Source organism: Thermobia domestica, chromosome 11, assembly GCF_964235325.1.
Source record: "Thermobia domestica chromosome 11, izTheDome1.hap1.1, whole genome shotgun sequence".
Classification (NCBI taxonomy): Eukaryota; Metazoa; Arthropoda; class Insecta; order Zygentoma; family Lepismatidae; genus Thermobia; species Thermobia domestica.
The window spans coordinates 138187786-138200294 of record NC_137464.1 but is presented as its reverse complement, the minus strand read 5'-3'; positions in this window follow the sequence as shown (position 1 = coordinate 138200294).

Here is a 12509-nt window from a genome sequence, read left to right as displayed (position 1 = left end):
ATGTTATTTATTAAATTCATCACTGGCTCATCTCTCTGACGTGAAAAGAGCTTGCGGTCCTCCCATCGACAAAAAATTGTTCTCTCAAGAGCAGAAAGTTACTGTACAAAATGTACATGATTAATCGTCAGCATTTGAGGCTTACGAAGTGTACTCATCTCTAAGAATGAAGCAGACTGTCATTTGGCCTGATATGTTTGCAAGCATATCCATGTCCGTTGACCTGAGCCATCCTAGATCACCAAGTAATTTCCTTTACAAAAATAGAAGCACCAAATCGTCTGTAGAATTCAGCTTAGGTGTTCGCTGCATATAGCGGAATATCATGGGAAAGTGCCTATGTGTGTCAAGATCTATATTTCAGACTGTTTTCAGAAAACGTAGTATTACTAAAATACCGAAACGTTCAGAACCGAAACGTACCGAAACCGTAATATTTTACTAAGAGGAGATGGCGAGATACTTGTTGTTTTCTTATCATAACGTATGCAAGTAGTTAGAATGCACAACAATCAACCATTCACAGTAATATTTGATACGAAGCGTAAAAAGATTATGATTTTTCAATTGCAAATCACATGCTTTAATAGACTAAAATCTACAGAATTATGACCTTCATATGGCAGAAGAATAAAGATTTATTTACAAGGCTGCCGACTGTAGATAGGAGTCGGAATGTCGGTTAGGAGAGGAGAAATGTCATTACTGCTTACTGCGTTCAAGTACACTAACAATGCCCTAACGATTGCCGTTAACCAAATGTTTCTATCTCTATTTGTAAAGAATTTGATATTATTGAAGTAGGCCCCCCACCAAAAATTTTGAATAATTCCCAAAATATGGTAGCACTAACGTTAGTGCTTAGTGTGTTTAAGTGCACTAACGATTGCTGTTAACTCTATGTTCCTATCTCTATTTGCATAAAATTTAATATTTCTGGTTGGCCCCCCACCAAAAATCTTGAATAAATCTCAAAATGCGGTAGCACTAACGTTAGTGCCCAGAACGTTTAGGTGCACATACGATTGCCGTTACCTCTATATTTCTACCTCTATTTGTATAGAATTTGATATTTCAGAAGTTTGCCCCCCCACTAAAAATCTTGAAAAATTCCCATAATATGATGGCACTAACGGTAGTGCTTAGTGTGTTTAAGTGCACTAACGATGTACTTAGTTTTTTGAAAATCTGTCTGCATAAAGATGGTAGGGGGGCTAACTTTATATGAAGTTGGCCCCCACCAAAAATTTTCAATATCTCGTAAACGCTGATAGCACTAACGTTAGGTCTGAGCGCACTAACGTGCAATAACGATGCACTAACGATGTGCAATCTTTGGTGTAATTTGGGAGAGGTGGGGGGCCAACTTCAGGCAAGTGACATCTCTACTAATATTCTAATTTAAGGCGATTTCTGACGTAGTGGATGCATATTACAAAATGGTTCACAAGCTCGGGGATGCTTGTCCTATCGCAAGTAACCCATTAATTTGTCCATCTTTTTAACGCGCTTTCTCTTTACTATATCTTATGAGCTCACCTCGATATTAATTTATTCTCAACTAAAGACTTCTTGTTTCGCATGTCAATGGGTTCAAACTCGAATATTTCGAATTTGCAAGACCTAAGGATAATATGAGCAGCCGTACTTTTCCCATTTCAACCCGCCCGCTCTTGTTGGTTGTACTCGGATGGACAAGACACACAAGCTCTATTCACGTCAGCGAGATGAGGTAGTTTTTAATTTATTAAATAAGATACAGAAATTCTTCATGTTGATCATTCCTTCTCACATATGAAAGGTGTCAAAACTCTTATACAGTTGGTGCACTAATCTTCTACAGAGAGGAAACTTACCAGAACTTTACTCACCGGTGAAAAAACGTTTAGAAGATCGAGAAATTCAAATCCTCCAATAAGCTATATAAAAGTGTGCGTTATCGCAGTATGTAGTGCAAGATGATCGTGCAAGTCAGAAAGACTTTAAGGTTCTAAAGCCTGAAGATTAGTGTGATAGATACGTAGCATCAATATAGCAACTTGTTGATGTGAGTCAAGGTTTCAAGAGATGCCTCGAATTTTTTTATAGACGCAAGTTCAACGTTCAGGCTAATCGAAAGTTTATCGCAGTCTCTATTACTTACTTTGGCCACCGAGACGAGCATGTTCTCGAACACTATTCCCAAGGGGGAAATTCAGGGGTTGTGGCCCAAGATGTGGGAAGTTAGCCTAGGAAGTTTTATATCTTTCAGGAGTACTTGACTGAAAATCTCCCAATGTAACCTAAGTACAAAAAAATAATCTGTCACCTGATAATTTTGTTGATGACTTCGTTCTACGCCTGTTCTACCAAGCCTGTATTACTTGTTTGTATCGCGAATCAGTGCTTTACACCGCTAGCTTTAGTAATTCATTGGCCGGACTTGTCTCACAGGCTAAGAGAAGCGGGCCTGGTTCTACAAGGTAATCATGCCCTTATTTACCTTAGGATTACCTACTAGATTTTCAGGCCAAAAACATGCATGTGAATCCTTTACAAGATTACGACCATAACTGTTACAGAAAATTGTTCAGCTTCGTGGGCTTCAGACTGAAAAGTAGCTTGGTACAGTCGCAAAGGAACAAGGTGCTGAGCAGTAAGCATTGACTATACTTACGTCGTATAAAACCTAGAGCAATTAGTTGAAACCAATTGTGATCGACGTGTAGTAGAGCTTCCTTTCTTACGACAATGTCTTACATAAAAATGTACATGGAGTCTTTGCATTTACGGAATATCCAAACTTCGTTCTTTATTAAGAGTGTTAAACCTTACTTAGCTTAAGGATAGTCGAAAACTAAACGCAGGTACATAATTTAATGTATTCTTGGAGATGGCAGAATCCCTGGAGTCATTCATTTGCTGTTAAACATCTTTACATATAAACAATCATTGTTTTAAACGTACAATTGAATGATACTGTAGTACGCGAATGTGATATCAAAATGAATTGGTTTTTGGTCATTACCTTAAATGTGTCCTGCTACGGTTTCGTTTTCTCTTAGGGCACCAAAGCAGCTCGTGTTAAAGGATTCCAAAATATGTAAACACAACAATAAACAAAATTTATTTTCTATACCTTGTCCTTCCACCATCATTGAAAGTTTCATCAAAATCGTCTTCATGACCATTTTGTTAGGTTTATAAGGGTGGGACGATATCACAAAACTGATAGGATCAACAATTAAGCCGTTGTCAATGACATATTGGTTTTTTAAAGCTGTTGTTCGTTATCATCTATATCAGATTGTCTTCCGATCTGCCATTTGTACATGATCTCCCTTGGCAGAATGCACAAAACCTTGAATACTTCATATTGGCTCTTTTACACTAACATGTGGCTCGGTCTCAGTCCTATCGTCGCTTATTACCTACAGGTAAGTAAGATTATCTGGCTGGAGCTGATTTTAGCTGTGTGGGTCCACCAACCTCTTTCTATTGGGTTCATGCTTAGACCATTTCGCACCTGGATTTGGAGGTACTTCCGAATTGAATGTTGCACAGCTGCTGATTTAGTAATGGGAAAAGTGGCCATATTGAAGTTTTGTAACTACTTCCTTGTTATATCTGATACGGCTTACACCAGGGAGGACATATTTCCTTCTCCATACAGGTGAATAAGAAATGTCTTACCTTACGACTTTGCCAGGATTCACATTCGGTGAATTCAATACTTTGACTAACCTTCACAAGTCTTTTAATTTTTGAAGGATCTTGAAGGCTACCAACTATTTACTGCTGAGTATTCCTGAGGTCTTCACAGTTTGTTGCATCAGGAAAAAAGTGAAGGCAAACCTTTAATGACGCCAAAGTTTCTTTAAATTTAATAATTTGGTAGCATTTCCATTCAGTTCTTATTGTATGTGGCCTTAAAAGAATCAGCAACTGCTCATGAGGACTTTTAGTAAGATTCTTAGAAGATCTGAATCAGACCCTTCAACAGCTACCGATTTCCCGTTCGTAATTTCTTCCATTATTCTTGTCCATATACAACTACCTTTGCTCCTTTGAAAACTGTTTGCATCATTTGAAGCTTTGTAGTATTGAAGTCTAAGTTTCACAAAAACTGTGATTGAATTATCGTGGCTTCAATGGCATAATTAAATTAGATCGTTTCAGATATTTCCCGAAAGCTCTTTTGTCTCTTTCGGCACTTTCCATGTCTAATTATAATTTATATCCATAAAATGATTGTTGGAAATAGAGTTTAACATAATTTATATGCGTACTTAGCGCAGATTTTAGTTGCCATTATTAGTCCACACCATTGCGTGTTGAAGGACACTTCTTTCTACGTGTGGGTTTTAAAACACCAACACAAGAGAGACTCTGCTATATTCACTACAGTCGAATTGACATTCTTGCGCATTGAGACATTATCACACAAGGTAGGTTGCATTAGCTCAACGTGTCGCTCTGATGATAAACTGATGCCCACAAAAGTCCTGTAGAACTGTGTTATCGTAACACTTTTTGGGAATCAAGGATTAATTTTGTTGAGGTTGTGGCTGACGCAAAGTTAATCCCCGAGAATATTTCGTGCCCTTAATTAAGCTCTATTGATAATCACATCATTTGAACTTCGCTCAAGAAGGCCTCTTTTTCTACGAATTGTGAATGTTTATTGAGTTGTTAATATCTTGTAATCCTCTGATACCGTAGTTGCCTCCTAAGCATCCATCAGTTGAGATTATTAATGTGCATATTTTTCATAGAAAAAGTGACTAACTGCGTGAGAAAACGATTGCATTAATTCAATTGCTTTCAAATGAAGGTTCTAGTTCACTGTTCAATCTAGTCCTTTTGGGTTGCAATAAGATTATGACCACTATATTCTGCACCAAAGTTAACAATTCGGAAAATGTGACCGTCCTAAATTTGAGATTTCCTAATATGATTTTTTATCATGTAGTTTCATTTTCTTATAAATGTTGCGTATTGATTTTGTCATTTAGACGTTGTTTAATAAGATGGCAGATTTTAGATATTCTCATCTCCTCCGACGGTTGTAAATCTCTTTATAATCACATGTAGAGGTCGCCGAGCAAAGTCTAGAAGTGAGTTCTCAACGATCATGAGCTGGCATGGCCATTCAGCATTTTCACTAAAGTTGTCATAGTGTTGAGGACACACCAACGTTCTTCTATACCATTTCCTGGCATAATGTAATCAGTCGAGCCTAGAAATTACTTAATTGCACAGCTCCGTTATACACCTGTTCTACCAAGCTTGTATTACATCTTTGTGCGCGAATCAGTGCTTTACACCGCTAGCTTTAGTAATTCATCGGGCGGACTTCTCTCACAAGCTAAGAAAAGCGGGCCTGGTTCTACAAGGTAATCACGACCCTATTTACCTAAGGATCACCTACTAGATTTTCAGATTATCAGACAAAGATTATCAGGTGGCATTATCTCAACCTGTCGCTCTGATGATAAGCTGATGTCTACAAAAGTACTGTAGAACTTCTGTTATCGAAACTGTATTTGGGAATGAAGAATTAATTTTGCTAACGTTGTGTCTCATATTGAGTTAATCCTCCAGAAAAATTTGTGGCTTTAGTTAAGCACTGTTCGATTATCATATCCCTTGGAACTTCGCTCAAAAACGCCTCTTTTGCAGCTAAATTGAATGTTCCTAATCTTGTTAATTTTTTGTGTACTTCTCATACCGTATACTGCAGCCAAAGTTAACGGTACGGAAAATGTCACCGTCCTAATTTTGAGATTTCCTAATATGGTTTTTGTCATGCAGTTTCATTTTGTTTTAATTGTTGCATATAGATTTCCTCATCCAGACGTTTGAATAAGATCGCAGATCCTAGATTTTTTCATATCCTCCGACGGTTGTAAGTGTCTTCATAACCCCATGTAGAGGTCCCCGAGCAAAGTCTAGAAGTGAGTTCTCAATGATCTGGAGTAGGCATGGCCATTCAGCATTTTCAGTAAGGTTGTCATAGTGTTCAGGATACACCAAAGTTCTTCTCCAGCATATCCTGACTTAATGTATCCAATCGTGCTTAGAAATTACTTAACTGCAAACCTACTCAAAGCGTTACAACTCTGGACCGTTCAGAAATTTCTTCAGCTGATATACGATTTCAACACCTTTCCAGTAAAATGACTGATCTAATGTCATAACGCATGTGCTTTTTTCTATTTTCTTGCAGTATTTTACTGTATGCAGAAGAGTAGAATTTTTAGTATTAGTACTTGATGTTGATATATTGAAGAAATTCAGAGGAATCTCACTGCTTAAATCAAAAGGAAAGGTGTTTATCTCACAATTACACAATCGTTGTGGCAGGCTTTCACAAGGTGAATAACTATCCAAAGGTTGTATGAGAATAGGAAATCGAGACGCGAGACGCGAGTGAAGACTTGATTAAATCTTCCGAGTAAAACAGCATTGATACACCAAAAACATGGGTGTTTAGCATTAGAAATAAAGTGGATGTCAGAGTGAAGAAATGTGATACGTTATTCTTATCAAGACAATGCTACCGTGATATAACATTACTTTTACATTCAAGAACTTGGATATGGAGAATTTTCATCTACAGAAATCTGAAATAAATGACTTTTTCTTCCGTATGAAATGTGTGGCACTTAGTTACTAATCAAAGCATACAATGAGATTATATGAAAGATTATTGATTAGCCCACAGTTTGGTTGCTTTGTGATGACCAGTGTTACTAATTTGGTAGCGAACACAGGACTACCGTAAATATTTCCCACCTAACCTTCAAAGGGAAGATCTCAAAAGAACCTAAAATGGATTCTATATTTGACTCATCGATCAGATCATCGGTCTCAGACGCAGAGTAAAGCTGCTTCGGAAGTTAGATTATAATGGGTTCCATATCAAGATTTTATCGTTATGCAATCGTGAAAATATTATTAATGAGAGACCGGAACCTAGTGAATCCTACACAGCTCTCTATGTAAGCTCTAGTAAGCAGCTAGAACGCTAATTAAATGCATACTTGATTGCCTCGAGTTTTAACACACAGGAGAATTTCTATCAAAATTGCATCCGTAGGTAATCGCTTTGGATTGAACAGTTTCTATCAGGCTAACGATCAAGAACAAGGTGAGAGTGTTATGCGTGCTAAGTAGATTTCTTTAGCTGGAAGCACTCTCAAATAGTATTGTAGCTGTATATAAACGGGAAGTATACCAATTGCTTGATTATCATTGATAAATTAATACTTATGTTTATTACATTTGGTATCACAACATTTTTCAATACCAAAGGCCCACCTAAAACAAACCGCTGTCGTTCTCAATGCTATATGACTCTGATACCGTCGTCTTATTAAAGCGAGAAGTAAATCCACGGTTTTTTAAATGGTACGCCATTGTATAATTTGAGTAAAGGACCTTTAAATGCACTACTACTTCGTTTTTAGACCTAGGTACATTACACCAGTTCCGATGTCCACTGGTGTTTTCAAAATTACGCAGCATTGTAAGAAGGAGTTAATCCGGCATAATCTGTTTAGCCTTACCGGGCACCTCGAAATAGAACCCTCGAATTATTGGCACGCCTGTTGAACTCTAAACCACTAATTAAAATTGAAAATCACCGTCCATCCTCAAAATTATTTCTTTATTCACCGCATCACTTAGAGATCGATTATATCTGTCGTCTGACATTGTAGTATACTATTACAATGAAGTCAAGTATCATCTCTACTTCAATTAGTATCTCTTCTAATGTTCTCCTTTTAAGGCGATTTATGTCGTAGTGGATGCAGATTACAAAAAGCTTCACAAGCTCGGGGATGCCTGACCTTTCGCAAGTGGCCTATCAACTTGTCCATCAAATAACGCGCTTTCTCTACTATACCTTATGAACTCACTGTGATTTTCATTCTCTCTCAGCTAAAGACTTTTTTTCCGCGCGTAACTAAGTTTAAACTCGAATATTTCGGATTTGCAAGTCCTAACGACAATATGACCTGCCGTACTTTCCCATTCAACCAGCCCGCTCTCGTCGGTTGTACTGCATGCAAACTGATCCCACTCGTTCTAATGCAAGTATCATGGCGGATCTCGACATTTACTGTTATTATCTTTTTATCTAAATGAATCCTGATATCTACAACTAGTAATACCATTATTTCTGCAGAAAGCCACAGTCTGCAGCCTTGCAGATATGCCAAATGAGAATAATTGTTCAAAAGATTTTAGTGTATTACAGCGTGTAAGTTGCAATTAAAAATCCTAATCTGACTACGCTTCTATTCAAATATTACTATGTCTGGTTAGTTGTAGTGCATGCTAACTGCTTGCAATCGTTTTGATGAGAGAAGCACACGTATCTCGACATATCTTGTTAGTATAATATCTGAATGTTTCTGTAACTTGGTAATACAATGTTCTCTGAAAACTGTCGGAAGTATATATCTAACCACATATCTGTGTTTCGAATTTCTTCTTGCCAATGTTAACTGGTCTTAGCTGGACTGTGCAGGGAATGTAGGTACTCTAGTCAGTTTGCCATGATAATCCGTAATATGCATAAATCATATTCCGCAGAATTCTACAGACGATGAAGTGCTTCTATTTTTGTAAAGGAATGTCAACGGCCATGGATATGCACGCATACATACAAGGCTAAATAACAGTCTAGTTCAGTGTTAGAGATGAGTACAATTCGTAAACCTCAACTGCGTTCGATTAATCGGGTACATTTTGTGGAGTAGCTTTCTACTCTTGAGAAGACACCTTTGATTCTATGGATAGGACACGCAAGCTCTATTCACGTCAGCGAGATGAGGTAGTGTTTAATTTAATAAATAAGATTACAGAAATTCTTCTTATTGATCATTCCGTAACAGATATGAAAGGTGTCAAAAAGCTAATACAGTTGGTGCACTAATCAGCTACAGAGGGGAAGCTTACCAGAACTTTACTCACCGGTGAGAATACGTTTAGAAGATCGAGAAACTCAAATCCTCCAATAAGCTTAATAAGAGTGTGCGATATGGCAGTCTGTAGTGCAAGATGAATCGTGCGAGGCAGAAAGACTTTCAAGTTCTATAGCCTGATGATTAGTGTGATAGATACTTAGTGTTATCAATATAGCATTTGATGAAGTGAGTCAAGGTTGCAAAAGACGCGGTGAAATTTTTTATACACGCAAGTTTTCAGGCTAATTGAAAGCTAATAGCAGTATATATTACTTTCTTTGGGCACCGAGACGAGCAAGTACTCGAACACTAATACTAAGGGAGAAAATTCAGGGCCTCAGCTCCAAGATTTGGAAATTAAGCCTAAGAAGTTTTATATCTTTCAGGTGTTATTAACTGAAAATCTCCGAATGTAACCAAAGTGCAAAAAAATTCTGTTAATTGATAATTTTGTTGAAGTCTGTGGTCTACACATGTTCTACTAGGCCTGTATAAATACGTTGTATCGCGAATCAGTGCATTAAACCGCTAGCATTATAAATTCATTGGCCTGACTTTTCTCACAGGCCAACCCAATACAAGGTAACCACGGTCCGCGTAACCACAAAGAATCCTCAGATTCAATCACCTGCTGTTGAACATCCTAACATATAAACAATTGTTATAAACGTAAAATTGAATGATACTTTAGTACGCGAGAGTGATACTAAATGTATTAGTTTTTGCTCGTTAACTTGTGTGTGTCCTGCCACGGTTTCGTTTCCTCTTCTATTACCAACGCAGCTCGTGTTAACTAATTCCAAAATATGTAAACAGAACAATAAACAAACTTCATGTTTTATAGATTTTCCTGTCACCTTCATTGAAAGATTCATCAAGATAGTCTTCATGTCCATTTTTTTTTAGGTCTATAAGCCGGGGACGATATCACAAAATAATCATCATAACTGATTGGATCAACAATTATCAGTTGTCAATAACATAAGTTTTTTACAACTGTGTTTCCTTATCACCTATATCAGATTGTCTTCCGACCTGTCATTTCTACATGAATTCCTTTGGCAGAATGCTCAAAACCAAGAATACTTCATATCGGCTCTTTTACACGATCATGTCGCTCGTTCACAATCCAATCTTGCAGTCACTTTTTATCTACAGGTAAGTAAGATTATCAGGCTGGAGCTGATAGTAGGTGTGTGGGTCCACACACCAACCTCTTTCGATTGGGTTCATGCTTAAACCATTTCGCTCCGGGAGTTGTTGTTACTTCCGAATTGAATGCGTCACAGCTGCTGTGTTAGTGGGGGAAAAAGTGGCCATATTGAAGGTTTGTAAATCTCCCTTGTTATACCTGATATAGCTTACACCAGGGACGACATGTTTCCTTCACGCAGCTAATTACCTAAGGATCAACTGTTATTTTTTCCGGCCAAAAATCTGCATGTGAATCCTTTACAAGCTTACGACCATAAGTCTAATATAACTGACACAGAAAATTGTTAAGCTTCGTGGGTTTCTGTTTGAAAAGTAGCTTGGTACAGCCGCAAAGGAGCAAGGTGCTAAGCAATAAGCATTGACTGTCCTTATGTCGTATACAACCTAGAGCAATAAGTTGAGACCAACAGGGTAAGGATTGCTCTGGTCAACGGTAATGGATATGCTCGCATACATAACAGGTCAAATGATAGTGTGGTTCTCTGTTAGAAATCAATACACTTCGTAAGCCTTAACTGCTGGCGACTAATCGGGTACATTTTGTAGAATAACTTTCTGCTCTTCAGAAGATACCTTTGAGTGAATGGAAAGGACACGCAAGCTCTATTCACGTCACCGAAATAAGGTAGTGTTGAATTTAATAAATAAGATTACAGAAATACTTGTTGATCATTTCGTCTCAGATATGAAAGGTGTCCAAAAGACCATACAGTTGGTGCAATAATGTGCTACAAAGGGGAAGCTTACCAGAACTTCACTCACCGGTGATTAAACGTTTAGAAGATCGAGAAATTCAAATCCTCCAATAAGATTTAAAAAGTGTGCGATATGGCAGTCTGTAGTGCAAAATAAACCGTGCGAGCAGGAAGACTTTAAGGTTCTTTAGCCTGAAGATTAGTGTGATTGATACCTTACGTTAGCCATATAGCATCTTGATTAGGTGAGTCAAGGTTGCAATAGACGCCTCGGTACTGTTTATACAAGCAAGTTTAACTTTCAGGCTAATCGAAAGTTAATAGCAGTATCTATTACTTTCTTTGCGCACCGAGACGAGCAAGTACTCGAACACTATTACTAAGGAAGGAAATTCAATGATTCTGCTGCAAGATGTGGAAAGTGAGCCTAGGAAGTTTTATATCTTTCAGGTTTAACTGAAAATCTCCGAATGAAATCTAAGTACCAAAAAAAAAAAAAAAAAAAAAAAAAGAAAGAAAAAAAAGTAGTCAATTTATAATTTTGTTGATGTCTGAGTTCTACACCTTTTCTACCAGGCCTGTATAACTCTTTGTATCGCGAATCAGTGCTTAAAACCGCTGGCTTTATAAATTCATTGGCCGGACTTAACTCACAGGCCAAGAAGCGGGCCTGGATTTACAAGGTAATCACGTACGTAATTACCTAAAAATATCCTTTCAGTGTGTAAGGCCAATAACATACTTGTGAATCCTATACAAGCTTACGACCATAAGTGTAATATTTCTGTTACGGAAAATAGTTATGTTTAGTGGCCTTCTGACTGAAAAGCAGATTGGTACAGTCGCAAAGGAACAAGGTGTTGAGCAGTAAGCATTGATTGTCCTTATGTTGTATAAAACCTAGAGCAATAAGTTGAAACCAATAGGGATCGACGTGTGGTAGAGCTTTCATTCTTACGCCCCCTCTTGGATAAAAATGTAAATTGATCTTTGCATGTCGAAAAATCGTTCTATATTAAGAGAGTTAAACTTTGCTTCTTTTTAGGAGATTCGAAAACAAAACGGTAATTACACAATTTTTAGTATTCATGCAGATGCCAGAATCCAAGGAGTCAATAATCTGTTATAGAACATCTTAACATATAAACAATCAAACAATAAACAATTGTTATTAACGTACAATTGAATGGTACTGTAGTACGCGTATGTGATATCTAAATTAATTGGTTTAGCTAGTTAAATTAGATTTGTCCTGCTACGGTTTTATTATCTCTTACTGTACCTAGCCGCTCGTGTTAAAGGATTCGAAAATATGTTAACTAAACAATAACCCACCTTCATGTATTAGACCTTGTTTTTATACCTTCTTTTAAAGTTACAAAACAATCATCTACATGTCCATTTGGCAGAATAGAGAAAAACGTCAATATATCATATCGGCTCTTTTATATTAACAATGGCTCGTTCACAATCCTAACTTGCAGTCACTTGTTATGTAAAGGTTAGTAACCTTAGCCGGCTGGATCTGATGGTAGCTGTGTGCGTCCTGGAATTTGCATTTACTCTTTGACACATAAACCTCGTTCGATTGGGTTCATGCCTACATCATTTCGCTCTTGGAGATGGTGGTACTTCCGAGTAG